Raw genomic sequence first — 6,040 nt, forward strand, 5'->3', positions numbered from 1 at the left:
TAACATTTAAGTGCGTTTATATAATTCGTTACCCCCGGTGTAACTCATACCGGGTCACATTCGGGTCGGTCCACGTTGACTTGACCTGAACCGACCATTAAATCCAACAACTACAAAGTGAATTGGTGTGACATAGAGAAGGTGACTGATCAAGAATGATGTGAGTGATATTTACTAATGAAGAAAGTTACGTATGCAATGTGATTATAGACGAAAAGTAGGGTTTTTTCAATGAGAACTTTTGATAATATTTAAACAATTTTGTTTAGATGTTTGACAAAGTAAATGGAGGCTAGTGTGGTTTGTGGATCTCTTTACTAATAAATTAAAATTCCATGAATGGTTAATAAACCAAACACAATTTTAACGGGGCTTCTTGGTCCATACATGGTCACAAATTGTGAAACACACTAATTAGTTCTTGTGTTAACAAAAAAAAGGCAAATCATATATTCAATAGTCGACCTTGTTTCTTCTTCGTAAATCGACTCAGTTCAGTCTTCTTCGACAAGTATGAACCGATACGAATGGGAACATTAATTACTCTAAGGAAAGTCTCATTGTTGAATGTCTAATTGAATTATTCCAATTTATAAAAAAGTCTTTCGATTCTCACTTTGATTTTATCAACGTATTGAAATGATTTAAAAGAACTTTGGGACTTTGCTCCGATATTTTAATGCCAAACATTCAATTTCCGATACTCTTCTCCCGTCGTCATTTGTTACATCCCGAAAAGCAGGGATGAGATTTTATTTCCCAAATAGCGGTATCCAGATTTTAAGATTTCGATACTTACGATACATGTCTATTTTGGCATTTGGTAAATGTTTGGAATACGTAGAGGCTTTATTGAAAAGTCTATGCATTTAATGACTAAAAGATAGGTCTGTACGGCCATCCGTACCAATTTAATTTATTTATTACTTGCTCTGATACCAAGATCAAGATCACTGTATATTTAAAAAAAGAAGAAGAAAACATGATACCGAAGTGGCTATCATACCGAAATACAGGTATTGATACTGCTGCCAGTACCCGTACCGTGTCAATAAATTCGATACAATATTCAATACTCGGTTTCGTTGATATTCGGTATCAATACTTTCCATAACAATACATGTTCGAATACGATACCGATCTAATTATTACGCGAAAAGGCAAACTTGCATTTTTTATATTTTACCACCTCCACGTTTGCAATCCAGTTTGTAAATATTGATGCTTTTTAGGCATCCACGTAACCGACACGTGTCATTGAGCCTACTTTCTCTCTCCAACTTTGCTCCATCCATCACCTTCACATTCACTTCTCTTTTGCACAACAAACAAATCCTTCACAATAAAAAACATAAAATTTATAACAACAATAATAATAATAACCCAATAATCAATCATCCCCAGATGTGTCTCATTCAATCACCATTTTCCCTCTTCAATTAGGGTTTTGAATTCCACAAATCATCATCACCAATTAATTTGGTTACTGCCATTGTGGATCTGATGTTTATGCTCGTTTGATACGCTCGGTATATTATTATATATAATTTGCATGGATGCGATTGATTATCTAGGGTTTGAAATTGGGGTGAATTCAGGAGAGAAATGATTGGGGGTGAAATGGAGAAGGATGTTGAATCGAAGCTAAATGATGATCAAGGGGATGTTAATAATAATAATAATAAAGCAGCTAAGAGCTTCAAATTTAGGGCTCCACAGGAGAATTTCACCATCCAGGATTTTGAATTGGGCAAGATCTATGGTGTTGGTTCTTATTCTAAGGTTTGTTTGCATCAATTTTATGGTAATTTGTTGGTTTATTTGATTCAGATTGAGGAATTTAACATCTAGATATTTTTTATTATTATGCCCAATGATGTAGAACCTTTATCAACATGTGGTTATTATGATATTATGATGACACTAGAATTAGGGTCTCAACCTTTCTTACAATCAACTAGGTTAGAAACCCGTGTAATACAAATTTGGATATTAAAATAATATAAAGTTAAATATGGGCGTCAAGTGATCAAGGTGTATATATATATGGATCAAATACAAATAAAATTAACGTGCTAAACGTGAGAATCAAGTAGAGTAATTATATATACAAGTAGAGTAATTATGTAATTACATCATAGAGTAATTATCATAGAGTAATTACATAATTACTCTACTTGTATATATAATTACTCTACTTGATTCTCACGTTTAGCACGTTAATTTCATTTGTACGTTAACCTTCCCCTATATATATGCGGCTTTTTAGTTGATTAAGGTTATTAGTTGTAAAGAAATATTGGTCAAGTTTTGTTAGATGAAGGATGCATATCAATGTGTTGCAACAACATTTCTATTTCAGACCTCTAGTAAGGGATTGTTTCTAGCGAACAGGTTAACCAGACGCGTTGCTCTTTTCTTAAAAATACAAATAAGTTAAGTGTTAAATTACAAAAATAGGTTTTAGTTTTCCGGAAACCATAGTCTTTTAATAATATTTAAACACTTAATATTTTTTAAAATCATTTTTAAAACATAAATGCGTAAAATTACTACATCCTAAAAAAAGTGGAAGAATGAATAATCAAAAAATAAATAAAAAAATAAGTTTTTTTTCTTTAGTCAAATTGGTTGTTTTTGTGATTTCCCTATTTAATAAGATAGAGAGGCCGAAAATCCGAATTTTAGGTGCCCATATGAGTACCAAGTGTCCCCAAACATTTTTATTTGTTAGGTATATAGATATAGATATAGATTTGGACTGCAATAACTTAACCTTTAGATTTAGGGATTGTTTAGATTAAAACTATTTAAAGTAGCAGGTTATGATGGTTTGTTTTTTTCTTGTGAATTACTTACAGCTTGATGTTTGATTATAGCTAAAATCTGGCATCTTTAGGTTGTGAGAGCAAAAAAGAAAGATACAGGTAACGTATATGCTTTAAAGATAATGGATAAAAAGTTCATAACAAAAGAAAACAAAACTGCTTATGTAAAGTTGGAGCGAATTGTATTGGATCAGTTGGATCATCCTGGAATTGTGCAACTCCATTTTACGTTCCAAGACACTTATTCATTATGTAAGCGCATCACACTCATTGCTATAAGTTTATAGATTTTGTTAGTCTTCAAATTAGGCTAAAATCTCTTTCTTTTCTTTTATGATACACATATTAACTCTTGTCATTTGGTTGTATATTGAAGATATGGCCCTTGAGTCTTGTGAAGGTGGAGAACTTTTTGATCAAATAACCAGAGTAAGTGAAATCCAGAGTTTCAACTTTTACTTTGGTTGTAACATATCTAATGTATCTATTGAATTGGTTGTTACAGAAAGGCCGTTTGACAGATGACGAGACACGCTTTTATGCAGCTGAAATTGTGGATGCTCTTGAATATATACATAAGTTGGGATTGATACATTGAGACATTAAAGTATGGCAATAATATGTTTTCTTTCATGTACAATGTGACTATTAGGATTGATAATCACAACATATCCTATATAATAACTGTTGCTGATATGGCAGCCAGAGAACCTGCTTCTTACATCAGATGGTCATATTAAGATTGCTGATTTTGGTAGTGTAAAGCCCATGCAAGATAGCCAAATTACAGTCCTACCACATGGATCATCAGGTGTGTGTGTGCGCGTGTGTTTAAGGTGTTTGTGACCCTAAAACCTTGAGTTTAATCATCACATCTTTCTTCTTTAGATGAAAAGGCCTGCACATTTGTGGGGACAGCTGCATACGTCCCTCCAGAAGTATTAAATTCTTCACCTGCAACTTTTGGGTCAGTATTATTATTATTGTTCTTATAATTATTCTTCTCCACTTAATTCTTCACCTTCAACTGCTACTCTATTTGTTCTTATATCGTAGAATGACCTTTTTTTGTTATTTTTAAAAACCCGAGCAGAAATGATCTCTGGGCACTTGGATGCACCATGTTTCAGATGCTATCGGGAACTTCACCATTCAAAGATGCAAGTGAATACCTCATTTTCCAACGAATTATAGCCGAGATGTAAAATTTCCTGATTACTTTTCTAATGACGCCAGAGATCTGATCGATAAATTACTGGTAAGTGAATCTATAAATAATCAACGTGTTACGATTAATGAACCTATGATTACAAAAACAATAATATATGATGCAGGATATTGATCCTGCCAAAAGACCGGGTGCGGGTCCTGATGGTTATAATTCACTAAAAAATCATCCTTTTTTTGAAGCAATTGACTGGGATGATCTTAGGTCAAAGTGTCCACCTAAACTTGTATTGGAGAAGGTATTTTTATCATGCTTTAAAGTTTGATATTACATATAAAATCAGGATTTGTACCTTGATACATTATATATATTATCGTCTTAATGTTCTACAGGGTCAGGGTTCCACCAGTAGTCGGTCAAGTGGAGGTGATGACGGTCCAGATTCATCATGGAACCCGACACATATTGGTGATGTCACCGGAACCACAAATAATACCTTTGCTGATGTCCCCTCTTCCTCTGATATAAGCAATATAACTAAACTCGCTTCCATAGATTCTTTTGATTCAAAATGGTAAATATTTGTGCTATTATTAAATTGACATTACTGTTAGGTTTGACTCATGTTTGACTTTTCAACAGGCAACAGTTTTTGGATCCGGGTGAGTCGATTCTTATGATATTAATGGTGAAGAAATTGCAGAAACTGTCGAGTAAGAAAGTACAACTGATCTTAACTAACAAGCCAAAGTTGATATACGTGGACCCCACGAAGCTAGGTGGCAAAGGGACTATGATCTGGTCTGATGATCCCAATGAGCTTAGCATTCAAGTTACAAGTCCATCAAATTTCAAGATTTGCATTGTGAGTTCATTTAAATTATATTGTTACGATAATAACCTGATTAAAAGGTTTATTTCTTTTCTGACATTCACATGCTATGATGCAGCCAACAAAAGTTATGACATTTGAGGATCCAAAACAGAGAGCGTATCAATGGAAAAAGGCGATTGAAACCCTTCAAAACCGGTGATTTCGGGTTTATTTACAGTTTACACATTCTTTTAATATAACATTACTGTTGTTGTACCTTGGTAATCCTAAGAACAGTCGGATTCTCTCGAGGAATTTAAGGAAAAAAAAACTGATCTGTCTTACAAGATTCTTTTTCATGTTTTGATTTTATTCATTTTTTTCTCCCCTTTATTAGAATATTTAGTCGACTTTGAGTGAACTTTGACCAGTGGGATTGTATGAATATGTAAGGCTTGATGACAGTTATTTATTTATTTATTTATTTATTTACTTACAGAGTGAAAGTAATTACTTATGCCTCTTGGAGGTTGTTCTCATTTAAGTTGCCTCATGGTTATAGTTTCTCACCTCTCATTTCAAAGTGACCTTTTAAGGTCAAACCTCTTTTTGAACTCAAATTTGTAATTCATTTTGTTGATTTAGTAGACAGTTGTCTTGCATCTTGTTACATAATGGTTGACTTCAATATTTTGACTTATTAGAGCATGTTTGGGATTGAGCTGGAAAACACTTTATTGGCTTATTGGCTTTTTCAAAAAGCCAATAAGTTAAATGGTGTTTGGCAATCACAAATAAAACCTTCTATTTTAGCTTTTGAAAAGGTTTAAAAAGCAATTTTCTAAAAGCCTCAAATCATGGCTTTTTAAAATGACTTTTTGAAAAACCATAAGCACTTTTCAAACTCAATCCCAAACATGCTCTTAATGTGTGTCAATGACTAATTTTTGACTTTTGATTTAAAGCCTATATATATACTTTTGTTTTTTGAATTTTGTAGCTAACAAAATGCTATAATTTGGTTCTACTTTCTCAATGCATGATGGTCATAACGTCTAACTAACTTATTGTATTTTAGTTCTAAAGGGTGTTGTTATAGATACACAATGTGACACTAACTCATTTTGCGATAACTGATATGGACCTAAAATTTAACGACACCAACTCATAGGGACTGTAAAAAACATTATTGCTCGTAAGATGCAACAGTTTGGCACGTTATATGACACC

General features: G+C 33.0%; 1 pseudogene across 1 annotated transcript; it reads left to right on the top strand.

Annotated features, from left to right (window-relative positions):
* The first annotated feature begins 1,411 nt into the window (after positions 1-1,411).
* On the top strand, positions 1,412-5,268 carry LOC143592284 (3-phosphoinositide-dependent protein kinase 2-like; annotated as a pseudogene). Its single transcript, XR_013145890.1, has 11 exons — positions 1,412-1,782; positions 2,900-3,080; positions 3,205-3,257; positions 3,334-3,435; positions 3,531-3,639; positions 3,717-3,795; positions 3,922-4,086; positions 4,163-4,294; positions 4,389-4,570; positions 4,639-4,861; positions 4,947-5,268. The product of XR_013145890.1 is annotated as a 3-phosphoinositide-dependent protein kinase 2-like (transcript).
* The last annotated feature ends 772 nt before the right edge of the window (positions 5,269-6,040 follow it).

The sequence above is a fragment of the Bidens hawaiensis genome, unplaced genomic scaffold, assembly GCF_021521415.1.
Source record: "Bidens hawaiensis isolate Kalapana, Puna unplaced genomic scaffold, B.hawaiensis_p1.1 tig00040661_1, whole genome shotgun sequence".
NCBI classification, from domain to species: domain Eukaryota; kingdom Viridiplantae; phylum Streptophyta; class Magnoliopsida; order Asterales; family Asteraceae; genus Bidens; species Bidens hawaiensis.